Genomic DNA, 15,263 nt, shown 5'->3' with positions numbered 1-15,263 from the left:
GCTAATCCTATCCACACCACCACAAACTCTTGTCAAACTGACTGTGGTTCAAAATACTGAGAATGATTTTTTTTTAACAGGTCATGATCTGCAGAATTTTTGGCTTCTAAGTCAGGTTTATTTACTACTGCATTCAGTTCAGTTCACACAAAATTATAACATCTATAAAATTAATTAAATATATCCTGCTATTGTATAGATGAAATAATTACAATGAAAGTTGCAAGTGTTTTGCTAAACCCGTCCAAAAGAATTTCATCTATGCAAGCAGGACAACATTATTACAAATCTATCTTAACAACATAATCAATATAAAATAACTTCAATAGTCTTAAAACAATATTCTGTTAATGCAGTAGTAAAATACTTAATATTCATTTGTCTCATTACTTTGCATTTCTATAACAGTATATTTTTATTTTCACCTAGAAAAGGATCATTGATTATAACATGCATCACAAACTTTCCACTTGTGTAGCTACAACAAAAATACTTTTGTACATTTGTTAATACTTAAAGACAAAGTTCAACACAATATGATTTAGGTTTCTCCCCAGTATGTGTTTTTTACACATTGTTTTAATTCACTCTTTGATCTAAAGTGTTTTCCACAAACTGCACAACTTCAAGATTTCTTCCTAGTGTATATTCTCTGATGTATTTTTAAGTAACTGCTTGATGAAAACTGTTTTTTTACAATCTCCACAACTGTAAGATTTCTCTCTAGTGTGTGTGTTCTTTGATGCTGTTTTAATCCATTCTTTGAAACAAATTGTTTTCCAAAAACTGCACAAGTATAAGGTTTCTCCCCAGTATGTGTTCTTTGATGTTGTTTTAATCTATCATTTGATGCAAGGTGTTTTTCACAAACTGCACAACCTTAGTGTTTCTCTCCACTGTGTTTTCTTTCATGTTTTTTCAATCCATCCTTTGATAAAGTTTTCCACAAACTGTACAACAGTAAGTTTTCTCTCTAGTGTGTGTTCTTTGATGTTGTTTTAAGTGAGACCTTCTCCAAAACTGTTTTTCACAAATTTCACAACTGTATGGTTTCTCACCAGTGTGTGTTATTAGATGTATTTTTAAGTTTCTACATTCTTATGATTTTTTTCATTTTGTTCTTACGAACTATTTTTCTCAAAGTTTTTTTTATATAAACTGCACAATGATGTGGTTTCTCTCTAGATTGTATCCTCTGTTGCTGTGTTAAGTTATCCAATGTTCCAAATTCCTCTATACTGACTAAACAGCTATATGTTTTACCATTAGATTGAGGTATATTAAATTCATTAAAGTTAATTCCATTTAAAGTTGTTTCTCCATATATATCACTGTTTGATTATGAGAAATTTATAACTTCTGTATTGTGATCTTGTTTTATTCCAGAAGACTGACTTTCTAAACAGATGTTCACACTGCTTATCATAACTAATGTAGATATAAATGATACTAACTCACAGTTAACAATACACCTGATGAACTTCTAAAGAAATTTTAATACGATCAAAACCAATGCCAATACGAAAATATTAAATCTAAAAATTAATTGTGTAACAGTTTCACACTTTACAGAATCTTTTCTATGCAAATTAGAACATCACTGAAAACAAACTATTGGTGACATTCCCCATTTAAGAGAAGATTTTGAGGAACAATGTCACAATAACCAGTGTATTTTCTGCTAGTATATTGTTAAATTAAAATTATAGATAATTCTTAACTTTAAATGGCTGATTATTATTAAATTTTCTAATTATATTAACACACAACATTGGTAAAAAGTCCAAGTAAGTCACAAGTCATTTTACCCAAGTCAGGTCATAATCATAAAATGTTATCATAAACTCGTCAAACGATATATGAAGATAAAAAGTCCACTGTACCTTTTATTATTTGGTTAGCTAAAATAATATATAGTCAGTTTTATTTTTATATAGGTATAGTAATAGTTTGTTTGTAGGGTATTTTCTTCAATATAAATAAATGAAATAAGTAGAATATAATCAGAATCTGATGTCCCGAAACAAAATGATGGTACACTACTTGTGTCTCATATGCAATAATCAAGGTGATGTAAATTCAATTTAGTTAAACATTTTGTTTAAGGAAGTATAAATTATCTTCTATTTTGGACCAGCTACACTATAAGGTCTCCAAACAGTGTGTTTGTGTGCCTTGTGTATATTATGAGTAGCTGAGTCGTGGGTAAAGACTTTGTTTGTCTTTAGCATTCTTGATCCTGATACTAAGATTGTGAAAGTTTGCCGATACATATAAAAGTACACATGCAGTTATTTATCACTATCCTAAACCCATGCACTTTGGAACTTGCGTAAATACAATGTAGCGAGTCCATAGTGTCCATTTGGCAGGATTTATCCAGGAAAATTTATGATTGTCAACAAGTCACTTAAGTCGAGTCACTAGAGATTACAGGCAAGTCTCAAATCAAGTCATTTTGTCTGAATTCTAACTATAAAAAGATATGACTGAGTCTTCAACTCTGTAAAGAGGTTAATTAACATAAATGCTTTATATATTTTGATTTAAAGTTCTGTATGCAAGTTAAATAACTTTATAAATACTAAGATATAGACAACACTATTTTTTTTATCTATATATTATTTTATCCAGGTGAGATATCATCCCTCTGATTAAAAGCGATATAACTGTTATCTTAACCATATAAAAATAAGAAACTGTAGATTTGGCTATTAAAGCCCAAGATTCTACAGGGTTGATCCCATTTAACAAATCACATCTATTGCAATAAATGAAACATATTCTCTGCGTGTGTTGAAACATTAATCAACTGATATTAATTCCAAACATTAATTAAAAAGTTCATTTATAAAAAAATCAGAAAGATAAACAGAAGTCAGTTAAAGTTTCTTTCCGTTTCATTTTATAGAACAATTATTGTTTTCTTTATTCATTTTCAGTACAAAGTTTATCTTACTATTTTTTGAAGCATTTTGTTGTCATTTTAGCATTTAAAACATTTCAAATAGAAACTTCCAAGTAGAAATAGAAAAAGACACCATTAAAATAATAAATCTACACACTTAAAAATATTGCCTGTTTTGACACAGATCAGTAACTTTAATAATATACAGTGGAGCGCCGTTAAGCCGCGGTATTTGAGGGGGGGGGGTCAACCTGCTTAACCGTGGCTTAAGTGGTCCGTGGCTTAAACGTTTGTGACTGAAAAGTCGAGTCGCCAACAGCTCTGCCGAGGAGCCTCATCCGGCCATTATGCGATCATTATTTCGGATTATCGAATTAAAAATAATACTTTAATTATTGATCACTTTTTTCATGGATTTACCGCAGATTAACTTTAATGTATGGAGAGGTGTGATTCGGTAACAATGGCAGCCTCCATAAAGCTGACATAGAGAGTGGATAAGGTAGATTAACGGTCGATTTCTATTGTAATATATTTTATTTATTTCCCAAATTAAAGCAAATCCTTTTTAAATATCCCCTTGAAGTTATAAATCCAGGATTAACCTCGTAAGCCCGGTTTTTACACATTCTTAAATTAGCTGTTAGCTGCGATAATCCTCGCTCACAAGACTTGCTACAGCGGCTTAAGCGATTTTGCGGTTTACTGGTCCACGGCTTAATGGTGCTCCACTGTGCCAATAATTTAATTAATATTTTTAAGCCAGTGTCAATGCACATAGTTTTAGATATTTGTACTGACCAGATATACTTTCTAACACAGGTTCAATTTCTTCTTGAAATACAGTTTATGTTTTAACATTCATATTATTATAGTTTGAACTATGCAAATCATCATCATTGCTGAACTTTAAAATAATATCTTTCAACAGATCACCAGGCTGCTTCATTTTCCCTGAAACTAAACATTCTTAAAAGGTCAATAACAATAACAGACTGTTATCATTACACATAGTCTCCACAATTTACTAGTTTAAAATGTAACAATATAATTAATAAAACTAATTCCTCAAACTTAATTATATATGTAAATAGCATTGCAAAAATTTCAGTGATCACCCTTACAAAATCTGTGTACTGAATATTTTAATTAACATATCTTGCTGAAGATGGAATATGAAAATATTCATGTATTAAATGTTTGTTGTTGTTGCTATCTTACAGTTATTCATCATCAAATTTCCATTTTTATCTAAGTAAAATGTTACTTACACAACTAACAGCTAAATATCAGTAACAATGATGGTGGAGAGGTCATTGCTAATTAATTAAAAACATGAGTATCTTTCTTAAATGGCACAAGAAAGCTTATGGGATTTGGTTTTTATGAAAGTAGGAGTAACCTAGTGAAGCAGTGAACAGTGAAAGACTGCATAAGGATTTTGGATATTAAATTACTGTAATAATAAAGCAAAGGTAAGCAGGAAGAGCAACTGCTGGTTGTTGCATGTTGGCCAAAAACATTAGAATGTATAGTGTGGCTAAGGCTTTAACTCATTCCTTTTTGGTCATATACTTACATCAGATAGATACTACAACTGCAGGTTGAACAAAAAGGAGCTCTCATATAGATTCCAAGGCATATTCAAATCTTGGCCAGCTGGACATATCCACATGAAATTACTTAAGAGATACTATAAAAGGGTGTAATGTACTACACTTCCAGACCTATAACTCAAACTAATAGTGCATTCAACTGGTCTCTTACAGGAGTGCAAAGGAATCTTTCCATATTTACCTTCACAGTAGTTTGGAACAGAAGAAATCAAGGTTCTTTTGTACTTCACAATTGGAATGAGTGGTAAATCATATACCATGTTGAAATGCCTAAGTGTGCATGAACCACTATCATCAGGCACAATCATCTTGAAATGAGTTATCACAAGGAAACAGTGTAATGGAATTGGTTTCCATAACTAAAGACATCAAAGTATGACCAGGTCTGAGTGAAAAATGACACTTTGCTTCTGTCAACTTTCTTATCATTATTACTTTTTTTGTATAAAATGTTCTCATGACCAAGTTAGTCATATAGATATAACATCAAAGTCATTTTTCATATAACTCCATATTAATAGGAACCAGGCAAAAGCTGACTGGTTTAATTGGTTTAAGACTTTCAGTACTCTCCTGCTTGATGTGAATTTGCATAAACATTGCCTATGAGATAGAGTTGACAATTCAACTGGATCTGGTAACATATAACATAAAGATTTTAATCTTTGTTTCTGTATATTAAGTGGCTAAGTAGTTTGGAATTTCTATTATTTTGTCTTCTACTTTTGGTGTCAGTTTTTTTAGGATGTTCATAAAAAGCTGGGCACACACACAGTTTTGTCCAGAATACTGTCAGGTACATGCAGAATGTACAAGATGAATGATGAAACTGAAGATTAAAATTCACATGCCAGTCATTACACTATATCTTATGGGTAGACCACAGAGGGATTAACACTAGAGGCACATAAAACCATCCAGTAATGTAAGTGACTAGTGACTGTGTTAAAAGTAGCTCACATACCATTTTAAAATATCTCTAGTCAGTACTAAAAGGAAGCAAGAGAGGCTGTGACATGTCTGATCTTATGGAAAGCTATGTTAAAAAACATTAGTTTAGACTTAATCACTTATGGCAAATAACTGAGCTAATGAACCCAAACCTACAGAACTGAGAGAGGATAAGTACCTATAGAAAGGGATAAGCCATGGAAAGAATTGGTAATTACAAAGTCTGTGAGAGGGAGCAATCTGAGCAAGATAGCAACTGAGAGTCTTAGTTATCCATGAAAGAGAATCAGAAATAAAAGAATTACATAATGAGGGAACAGATGGGAAAAAAGTCATAATTTTCCTATAATAAAATGTATTTCCAATAGGTACTTCTCTCTTCTCACAAGATAGCCTTTTCCATTTTGTTGTGCACTCTATATGCAAATATTTTTTGTAGTGCATGCCTCAAGCCATTCCACACACACACACACACACACCTGTCGGAATCAACGATTCCAACATGTCTTTCATGCAAATCATCATGCATCATCTCTCCACCAATAAGAGGGCACACTACTTTGACCTATGACCTACCTAGAAAGGGTTAAACTACCTTAAACTAAATCTTAAATCTACATATGCTATTTCTGATATTAAGGAACCAGGACACTTGTCTGTTACCATGCAACATCCCAACCCAAAACAAACACATCTGTAGGGCCAGAGTTGAAGACAACAAGTGGTCCAACATGGTAAAGAGAGAGAAAGGACATCCCCAGAAGTCTCCCATGGTTCCTGTGAAGAGCCTCAAAGAGGAGGTGGATAGAGGAGAGTACCATAAAAGAGCAGTCAGGTAAGATGAAAATAGGTATACTGGGTATTTGTAAGATGAAGAGAAGATTTAGGATCTGCTCCCCAAATAAACAAAACCAAATCCAATAATTGTTGGTTGAGATATGGACAGCTCACCCTATGATAAGAGAAAGCACACACTGATCCAAACCCCACAATGGATAAGGCATACTATTGCTCTTACCCAGCTGGGAGACAAAATGCCCAGCATGAGTCCTAACACCAGAGGATGGGGGAAGACTAAACAAGTTTGGGAAAGACTTGGACCATAAGAAATAGAAGCAATAGAAAAAACATTACACACCTGAAAAAGAAAATCAGAGAAGTTAACAAGGTTCCAAAAGAATCCTCAAGTTTGAAAAGGCAAAGCAGAATAAAAAATCTCTGGAGGAAAAGGGTCAACAGAAGGAAACAAAGGATGTCTCAGATAATGCTCAATCTTCCTGAGAATAAATCCTAATAAATCCCCAAACAAGTAGCCTGCACTTGTGTCTTATATTACAGCATATACCCAAAGTAGTAATGTTAACTTCAGAAGTCATGCTTGATACCAAACAAACAATTTTAACCTGAAGATGACCTTGGAAGGTTGAAACGTTGTTCTCTCCTTATCAATAAAAGTGTTAATACCCATACCAGCCATTCTGAGATACATTTTTATTTCAACTGGGTTTCTTGTCATCAAGAAATAAGTGAAATATTTTTGTGCCAAAACACAGGTAAAACAAAAAGCTTTAAAATGAAAGTGGAAAATTCTTCAAATAAGGGAAACAAATTTAAGTTAAACAACTTCAAGAAGTACAGAACGAGAAGTGATGCCCATGTAGGTTATATCACTCTCCTATCAGTGGAGAGATATAACATTATGATAATTACATAATAGGCCAGTGCAACAGGCACAGGTACTGGTAATGGTACGGGTTTGTTCAAGGCTTGCGGTTGATGCATACAATTCCATGGCATGTGATAAATTAAAATACAGTTGTGCAGAAAAGTAACATTTCTGAAATTATTTCTGCATGATAAATAGTTCTTGAGCATAATATTTGTAAGAAATAAAATGAGATTATAAAATAAATATAAACATAATTTTCCAATATGAAATACAAATTAACAAGTAAAGCATTTTAAACTGTCCAATTTCAGTAGTCCAAGGGTAATCAATAAAGATTTCATTTTAAATAGAGTAAAGATCCACATTAATTGCAGTACTTGTTAATGAATTAATTCCATTAACTGATTACATTTGATTAACTGATCAGCACACACCATCTACAATTTACACTGAAAAAAAAACAATGTATTAATTTTTCCCTGTCTATTCCATTTTATTTATATAATTTTTTACATCCCCTTGTTTCCTTGTCATTAAATACTATCACACAATCACTATTGCTGTTATTTTTCAGATGTACAATAATCTCACAATGACCTTCTGTAAATCAAATAAACCAGTAATTAAAAAAAAAAAACATTTTGCTATCACTGATAATGTTAATAATGTTTTTCTTTAAAAAGTATCATGATTACAGTTAGAAACAATTAAATAACCAGCTTAGTGATGTAAGTTTTTGAATTGATACAACATAAAAATAATACAAAATAATAAATCAAGTAGTTTCAATATTTTGAAGTTAACTAACATAAGTCCCTGAACAGTTGACTTAACTCATCTTATTTGATAACTTAATTTAGTGAATATAACCAAAATAATGTTTGTTGTTAAGCACAAAGCTACATGATGGGCTATCTGTGCTATGCCCACCACAAGAATCAATGATGTATTTTATTGAACAGTCCTCTTTTATAGTGTCTTAGAAGATAAACTTGGTGCATAAAAAAAGTATAAACTCTCAGTAAAGAACAGGTTTTGAAAATATACTTGGACTATCATGCACAATGGAAGTTGCAGTCCCAAGTAGCTATCTATCAAAGAGCAGAATATTTTCCTATACCTAGTATCAAAAAGTTTTCAACAGAGAAGAAAATTAACAATACTGATAAGTAGCTGAGTCAGCAGGCACACATGAAAATGCAAAAAAAGCAAAACAGACATCAGAATGCAAGACCATGGGAATTAGGACACTGACTTAGAAAGTAAAATGTGAAAATTAAGCATTTTGTTGTATTCTAAAAACATTAAAACTTTAATTACAATAAAGTACAGAACAACATTTTGACCATATCAAGTCATCTTCAGGTTAACAAAGAGAGTTTGAAAACTTGAGGGTAAATGGACCTGAGCCAATACAACATCATGACCTATAATGTCCCAAAAACAAACAAACATGTATTTAATGCCAGAACAAAAGATGAAATATAAGTAAGTGGAGAGTGAAGGACAGAGGAATACGAGTCCTCTTGGTTTTTTTGCTTCAACTGTAAATAAAACTCAAGCATAATTTTTTAATACAATAAAAGTACTACTACACTAAATTCTTATTTAACTAAATAATGTGCCTAAAAACACAGAGTAACAACCCACAAAGCAAATAATGTTTAATAACTATCATAATTCTTTTGGCTTTCTAACTTTGTAGTAAGAGCTTTTAAAAATTAAGCTTAGTTTGTCAAGGTGTTGAGAAATAATTTTGAGTTGGAAACAATGAGATAACTGTGTTTAGAAAACAAAAGAAATACATCAACTGATAGAATAAAACTTTGCTTTCTGTTTGTTATAACTAACATACTGAGAAATTTTAGAAGAAATATTGGCTAGCTGTGTGTGTGTGTGTGTGTGTGTGTGTGTGTGTGTGTGTGTAAGGTTGTACAGGTCTTTATACTATCCTGGTGGATTGTGGAAAACATATTGTGATTGGTTTGTTTATCTCTAGTTCTGATTTTTGAAAAAGCTGCAGATGAAAGACAGAAGAATTTTGAAAAGTCATCCTTTATACTTAAGTTTTTACAAGAAGCTGTTACTGTCCCTTTCACTTTGCTCATAATGAATACCCTGCCTAAACAATCTATCACAGAACGATAAAGCAATTTACATAATTTAAGTAAATGTTTTATATATATTTCTAAAATTCATAACGTGCTATGTGACCTGCCACAACAAGAGGGTTAATAATGAACTGAGTCCTTGATATCAAAAGGTCTACAGTGGATGATATACATGTATGAAAAGGAAACAACTATCCAAGTACACCTCCTGAGGTTTACTTAAGAAACTATCACAACATGCCACATAATAATAAGTTGATTTACATAAATTACCTAAGTTATTGTATTTGTGTTTAAATCAAAATGACTGTTACTTCACTTAACAGTGAATTATGTAACAGATCTCTTCTAAATTCATTGTCTGCCAACAAAGAATTTATAGGTTTCCATGGTTAGATATGAAATAAAAAAGCTTCTAAAATAACAAATACCTCACATGGAAAGTGGTTGAGTGTTGAACTATGAATAAATATGTTACAACTGCTATAATGCTTAAAGAAAATTCAGAATTATAGATCAGGTGTTATTGAAAAACCACAAAAAGGCCATCAAGTTTTCAAATTATCAGTGCATAAAAAAGAACAAATGTTGTAACACCAATTAAATCACATACAAGTTCTTTAGTAACATATATAGCAAGTTAATCCTTCAATTAGCAGAACACTTGTTTCACAAGTGAAAGGTCTCAAGTTTAACTCCACTCATGGGTGATCATACAAAATAAGGTTAGAAAGTGCCACTAGATTCATATTTATTTAACAAACTACTGAAAAAAACCATGAGAATGCAACATAATTTCACTGACACATATCCCTAAGACAGAAAATAAAATCATGAACAAAATAAAAAAGAAAATGTACCATTGAATAATTCAACATTCAAGAAAAGAGCTAAATTAAAACAGGTAAAAATCATACTATATTTATTTTGAAACATCATCACAATTTTAAATATTAGGGGTCCTCATTAAACATCAGAGTTAGAAACCAGAAATTTGCAACAGGTAATAACAAGAGTAACAGGAAATGGGGTGGGATGGAAGCATGAACATTGCCTATGTAATGCAAAACAGAGAAATATCTCCTATAAGAAACAATGAAATGTGGTATTTAACAGGGGCAATAACTTAAAAAAATGTTGTTTTACACCAAGCAACCAAATTACAAACTGTACACATAAAGTTCTGGCATTACACTATGTAACACAATTTATAAATAATTATGAATTCAATTACAAACTGTACACATAAAGTTCTAGCACTATACTATATAACACAATTTATAAAGAATTATGATTTCAATTACAAACTTTACACGTAAAGTTCTGGTGCTACACTATATAACACAATTTATAAATAATTCTGAATTCAATTACAAACTGTATGTGTAAAGTTCTGGCATTACACTATGTAACACAATTTATAAATAATTATGAATTCAATTACAAACTGTATGTGTAAAGTTCTGGCACTATACTATATAACACAATTTATAAATAATTCTAAATTCAAGGATATTTAAACAGCCTTTATATTTAACAAACACTTAATTGAAAACCATTTTTTATGAACATTTAAAAACATTTTCCTTTCTTAACAGAAAACATTTCAGTATAAAAAAGTCACAGAATATTAAATACATTTTTAAAACCTCTTTGCATAACCTTTAATTTTTATATTCTTTTCTTAAGGAATGTATGAGTTGTACTAGACTGAGGTGTTGTGAGAGGATTGGGCAGAAGATGAAAATGTAGATGCAGCTGTAATGTCAATGTCACTAATTTCTGTCACCTTTATCTCTATAGAAGACATGGGCTCAGAATGTTCATTCACCTGAGTACCAGAAGGGCCTGCTTTGAGTTACTTGGGTGTTTTTCTAAATAAAGAGTCCAGATTTGTCAGCTCTCCTACTTGCATGCTATTAGTCTATGATCTTATGTGCATTATTTAATTAAATAAAATTATTTAGCACACTACTATCATTAGTATAAAAACATAGAAATAAATGCTATTGATAAACGAAACATATGATTTTTTGGATGTAAAGACATAATGTTATCTGAAATAGTACCAAATTTTGTGAAGATATACATACACCCAATGTTGAAAGTCATAAGTATTAAATCTATAAAAACTTTAAACGAGTACAAAGAGGTCATGTTGTCATCCAAGCTGACCAAGCCCATGTTCAAAGAGTTATGTTGAACAACTGAGTCATAAAACTATCAAGGACATATGTGTGGGGAAATTTTGTATTTTGTTCCTCAAGATGCCAGCAATATAAGAATAAAACAAAAATAGCAAGGATCAGTGATGTCAAGAAAACCCACTTGTAGAGAAATATACATGTAAAAACGACTCGTTTGGGTTGAGAAATTTTTTTACGTACAGTAGTGAACCTGACGATGACCAAAGAAGGTCGAAACGTTGTTCACTCCTCTACATAAAAAATTTTCTCAACCCAAACAAGCCGTTTTTACATATATAAATAGCAAGGACCCCTGTATGTGTGTGAATATATACACATCTACTTACTACTAGTTTCTGTGAAAGTTCCATCTTCACTTTTCTCCAATTTAATATCCAACTGACCATCAGGCTTCTCATGAGAAAATGGTTCAACCTTCATCTTTAACATTTCCATGATTACACAGAAGCTTTACATTTATATTCTTGTCAACACTTGCAGCTAAATTAGAGAGAAAAATTAATAATTAAATGTTATATCCTTCACAAAGGTTACAAAATCTTCAACAATTATAAATTCAAAAATAACATTCTTCTTCTTTCATATCAAATTAGAAAGTTTCATTTTTCTCGCATCTTTATATGAAAATGATGACATAATCCAAGATACCAAGATTATGAAACAACATGAACATTAAAGGACCAAGAAAAACTTCACATCAGTTTCATGTAGTTTAAACTTTATGTAATGACTACATAGATAGGTTTTTTATGAGAATAGGTTTTTCACCATATTGAGGATTTATACTTCCAACATAAAACTACATTAGAACATGGCAGCATTGCAACTGCAGAAACACCTTTAAGACATTTATGATTTTAATTACTGATAGTTTCAATCCTTCTATAATTACTGATAAATCTTCTGTGATGGATTGATTCATTAAGTGCAACTATCAGATCACGAACTTTATTTAAAAAAAGAAAGAATTACAAATATGTTTAAAACAAAAACTACACATTTCAGTAAATTTGATTGCTGACCAAATACCATGAAAGTTTAGAATATTTTAACAAAATCATTATAACAAACATCAAATCTCCATTCATTCTGTCTCTGACAAGAACACTAAACAGAGAGAAAATGTAAGTAAACAATGACATGAACACAGTTAAATGTTTTAATGATGAATATAAACATTAAATGCATCAAAAGTGTTTCACGTTTAATATGCAAGTTGATCATCACATGTTCATAAACACAATCCTTTAGAAAAGTGTCATTGTTTAAACTATACCTTACTATTTTGAATAAATCTCAGTATTTTTATAACTAATACCTAAAACATTATATAAAAGTATAGATTCAACAGTACATGTAATATAATTAAATAAAAAAAAAAAGATACAATATTTAAAAGCAACTTAACTGCAAATGTTAAAATGAATTCAAGGTTTAATTACATTCAACAACAAATTAAGCAAATATTAAGCAAAGTTAATATTTTTATGTTGCCACCAACAAGACTTACTTGTTTTCTGTATATCCTGATCGGCATCAGCACTTCTTTCGTCTGCCATGGTTTGTCCTGGTCTGATCTTATCCTGGCCTATGGAGTTTCGAAACAGCTGTCTGTGAGATACAAAATAACAAATTTACTTCTGAACAAAGTTTCGTCTTCACATATACCACACAACCTCGTACAAGTATATTTAAGTTGCAAATACATGAAATCAAATAATTTTATTTACGTTATTAGCCCCCTATCGTCTCAGAATTAATCAACTTACTGTAAATATAATTGTTTTTGGAATTTCACACAAAGCTACTCGAGGGCTATCTGTGCTAGCCGTCCCTAATTTTGCAGTGTAAGACTAGAGGGAAGGCAGCTAGTCATCACCACCCACCGCCAACTCTCGGGCTACTCTTTTACCAACGAACAGTGGGATTGACCGTCACATTATACGCCCCCACGGCTGGGAGGGCGAGCATGTTTAGCGCGACGCGGGCACGAACCCGGGACCCTCGAATTACGAGTCGCACGCCTTACGCGCTTGGCCATGCCAGGCCCTATAAATATAAAGGTGCTCAAACGTTTTATTAATTTGAGATTTTAATTATTTGATGCTCACTACTTCCACATTTTTTCTTTAGTTCAGTATTTTCCCAATATTAAATAATTCAATATTTTAAATTCTTTTTCATTTTAATGATCGTTACATCTGGTTGTTATTTTTTGACCCGTTTCTCCTGCACAACAACTTTTACAGTCTGAACACTCTTGTACACATTGCCGAGTTTTCATTTTTGTACAACTTTTAACAATATAGCTTGGTTTAATTACAATTTTAGTTTTTGCCTTTAATTTGTGATTGATGTTTAATTTGCACCACAAATAGCTTTAAAAACCTATAAACTATTCCTAAGTTGAATAGGTATCTCTTAAAATAATGTTTTTGCTTGTATATTATCAGATAATTTTTTTTGGATGCGTAAACACAGAAGTGAAAATTATAATGTCATAAAACTACACACACATTGAGAGATCTATGCAGTTCGATAACCAACCTCATCTTCCTGCAAAATTATGAAAACCCTGTTTTTCATCGCTTATAGTACCAACCACACTTTGCAACGATGATGTATCACATAAAGTAACCCTGTCCTTTCCAGTATGATTGTAAAAGGTTTGATACACTCATTAGATGAAATATTAATTTTGAGGTGTCCACTGTTAATAGAACAAGAACTATAAATTTGATGACGTAGTCAATAATTGAAACATGTTAAATACTGTCAATCTAACTGACTGCTGATGCTTTTCTCGGGAACTATTTGCGTGCTCATAAGAAATAATTATCTCCCTAATTCATAAGAGTAAAACCCACCGTAATATGTTCACGTAATTGGAAATATAAAACTAAAAACATTTTAATGGAATTATTAAGTAGTTTCAGTTATCGTGGTTTGTTTGTTTGTTTTGGAATTTCGCACAAAGCTACTCGAGGGCTATCTTTGCTAGCCGTCCCTACTTTAGCAGTGTAAAACTAGAGGGAAGGCAGCCAGTCATCACCACCCACCGCCAACTCTTGGGCTGCTCTTTTACTAACGAATAGTGGAATTGACCGTGACATTATAACGCCCCCACGGCTGGGAGGGCGAGCATGTTTGGCGCGACGCGGGCTCGAACCCGCGCCCCTCGGATTAGGAGTCGCACGCCTTACGCGGTTGGTCATGCCAGGCCATCAGTTATCGTGGAAACAAACTGTTTAAAATTATATCGAGTATACAAAAATTATACACTCTATAACTGATTACACCATGTAACAAAATGTTTAGTTTTTCTTGTTCCTAGGCAGAAAGTATTATTTCCCAAGTTCTTATGCCTAAAGTAAATGGAAAAGACCTATTTTTATTTTCAAACTTTGCTTTTGTGACCTGGGTAATGACATTTTCAAATTTACCCATTTTCCAGAACATTCCATGCAGATTTAGTGCTGAGTAGCTGATAGAGAATTTTCTCGAACTTACAAGAATTTTCAACAACTTTCTAGAATATTGTAGAACTTACAAGAATTTTTTTAGAACTTTCCATAGTAATATTATAATAATATTCCATAGTAATATAATACAAGGACTCACCGCTCACCACTTCAATTTATTTCTAGCTGCCTAAGTAAACACATAAACCTATCTGATTTTATCAGAGATGGCATCAAGAAGCTGCTAGCATTCTCCAGACGTATTCTGATATGTATGTGGTCAATGTATTACGACAAGAGCAAAAAAGTACTCTGTGATAGCATCTACTAAAATGTGTGA

The 15,263-nt window shown here is 31.9% G+C and overlaps 1 long non-coding RNA gene across 5 annotated transcripts in view; it reads right to left on the bottom strand.

Annotated features, from left to right (window-relative positions):
* Positions 1 to 15,263, bottom strand: part of LOC143235321 (uncharacterized) — a 53,074-nt gene that overhangs the window by 11,238 nt on the left and 26,573 nt on the right. For 2 of the 5 annotated variants that reach the window (XR_013019031.1, XR_013019029.1), the window contains one exon: positions 11,789 to 11,942. This is a non-coding gene — a long non-coding RNA (uncharacterized LOC143235321). Of the gene's footprint in view, positions 1 to 3,709; positions 3,863 to 11,788; positions 11,943 to 12,972; positions 13,074 to 13,231; positions 13,436 to 15,263 lie in introns of those variants that run through there. The other 3 variants (XR_013019034.1, XR_013019033.1, XR_013019032.1) reach the window with 3 other exon arrangements.

Source organism: Tachypleus tridentatus, chromosome 12 (genome assembly GCF_004210375.1).
Source record: "Tachypleus tridentatus isolate NWPU-2018 chromosome 12, ASM421037v1, whole genome shotgun sequence".
In the NCBI taxonomy this organism is placed as follows: domain Eukaryota; kingdom Metazoa; phylum Arthropoda; class Merostomata; order Xiphosura; family Limulidae; genus Tachypleus; species Tachypleus tridentatus.
The sequence above is the reverse complement of the archived record's forward strand: the minus strand, read 5'-3'. Positions and strand labels throughout refer to the sequence as shown.